Below are 2,548 nucleotides of genomic sequence, written 5' to 3' on the forward strand. Positions count from 1 at the left end.
ACCAACAATTAATTCCCACATCAAATATTAAATTCAAGTACAAAATAACCGAGAGTAATAAACCTCGGGTCGTCTTCCCTAGGAGTTGCAATTAAGTGTACATTTATTGGCTATGAGAGAGCATGGGGGATTGTGAATTGGGAAAGCAAGAGAAGCAAGAATTGTAAATAGAAAGAAATCAAATAAGCATGCAAGAAATTAAAAGGAAATCAATTAAAAGATAATTTAAATACTAAAAAGAGCTCTTGGTGGGAATTGGGGATTTTAGGATTCCTATCCTTGTTATGGACCACAAACATGGAAATTGTGTGGAATCAATCCAAATTAGTCAATCCTCCTTGAGAATTAGTCAAAAGGGCATACTTGGTCTCAATCCACAAGTCCTAGTTAACTCACTAATTACTTAGTGAAAGACTAGCGTCAATGGAAACCAAACCAATTACCCATTCCCACACAATGCGGAATGGACATCCACAACTCAATTCCATCCAAACTCCCAATTTCTCAACCAAGAGTGTGAAAACTAAACATGTAAGAAATTAAACATCAAAGCAATAAAAGTCAAAGCAATTAAATGCAAAGAAAATAAACTTCAAATGCAAGAAATCTCTTGGCAAGTAATTGAGAGCAAAGGTTACCTATCCCAGATATTGACCACAAATATATGATGATTATGAAGAGTTAATGCTACTTAGTCAACCCTAACATCGAGGATAAGTCAAGTAGGCATAGTTGATTCCAATCCATAAGTCCTATGCCAACACTAAGGGTCACAGAGAGTCAATAGAGACCAAATCAACTAACTACTCTAATATATCAAATAAGAATGGACATCAATGACTCAAGGATCACCAAAGTCAACAATTTCAAGCCAAGAGTGAGGAAAAACTAAGTAAAGACTAAGCCAAGCATTTTATCAAACACTTGGTGTGCATGAGAATAAAATAATATTAAATTGCAATAAAATAAATTCTAAAGCTACCAAAGCAAGAAAATAGCAATAACAACTAAAGAAAGCAATAGATGACATGGAAACATAAAATTGGCATTAAATGAAAATTAAAGTAACAAAGTGTCATAAACATAAAAGAACAAAATAAGGGAAAATAACAACTATAAGGAAAGAACAAAGATGCAAGAATCATAAATGACAAGGAAAAGTAAATGAAAACAAGAATTAAAGGTGAAAATTACAAGAAATTAAACTAAGAAACCATAATTCTAGAGAGAGGGGGAGCTTCTATCTCTAGAAACTAAGAGAAAATATCATAAAAGCTAAAACTAATTGCCACCTAAGAGGGAATTTCCTAATCTACACTATTCCTACACCTACTATGTGTTTTTCCTCTTCTAAGATGGCTCTCCCAAGCTCATGTGTTGTTGCTCCCTTAATATAGCCTCTTGAACCAGCCTCAAGCCTTCAGAAATGGACCAAAAGGAGCCCTAAATCGCGAGTGCACGTGCATTTTTAATGAAGGCACGCACTGGTACCTGTCCGGACGCACAGATGTGTACGTTTGCACACGTAGCTGAAACTCCTCCCTTGCATACGCACAGGCACTTGTGCGCACGCACACGTCGCTGTGTGTGCTTTTCCTTTTTTTCTTCATATGTTCTCCCTTATACATGCTTTCTTCCACTTTTGGCCATCCATTCTTGCCCCAAAGGCCTGAAATCACTCAACAAACATATCACGGGATCGAATGGAATAAAAGTAGGATTACATTGCCCAATTTAAGCACAAAAATGCATGTTTTCACATTTAGGTCCAATTTAGGGATCAAACACAAAAGTATGCTATTATGGTGCTTAAGTGTAGGTTTAGGTGATGAAATCCACTCAAATCAAGGTAAAATATATCGAAAAATATGGACTCATAAGGGTCCCTAGACGCGCAACAACTATGACAAATCTTATATCATTTTGAAGTCTCGGATGTTAGCTTTCCAACGCAACTAGAACCGCCTCATTTGAAGAGGTCGGGCTTGACAACTTTGCGATTCCTTCATTTCTTCATGAGTTCTCCATTTCTACATGATTTTTCCTTCATTCCCTCAATCCAATCTTTGCCTCCTAATCCTGAAATCACTTAGCAAATACATCAAGGCATCTAATGGAATCAAGGTGAATTAAATTTAGCTATTTTAATACCTAAAAAGCATGTTTTCACACTTAAGCACAATTAAAGGAGAATAACAAAAACCATGCTATTTCATTGAATAAATGTGAGAAAAGTTGAAAAAACCCTCTAAATCCAACACAAGATAAACCCTAAAAATGGGGTTTATCAATCATCACCTGTCATAGCAAACATTCGACCTTGTTGCTGGGTTCGCACTGGATTTTGAGTAAACCTCTTTGGGCAATTCTTAGCCATATGTCCTGGTTTGTTACAAATATAGCACTTGAATGTTCCAAACAGGCAGGGTCTATTACCATGATCCTTCCCACACTGCCTACATGCAGTATTCACCTGTGCCTGTTGAGGTCGTTTACCACTATCCTGCCTTGGTCTACTTTCGTTTCCACCTGTAAGGTGAACAGGAAC

This window comes from Arachis hypogaea, chromosome 3 (genome assembly GCF_003086295.3).
Source record: "Arachis hypogaea cultivar Tifrunner chromosome 3, arahy.Tifrunner.gnm2.J5K5, whole genome shotgun sequence".
Taxonomy (NCBI): domain Eukaryota; kingdom Viridiplantae; phylum Streptophyta; class Magnoliopsida; order Fabales; family Fabaceae; genus Arachis; species Arachis hypogaea.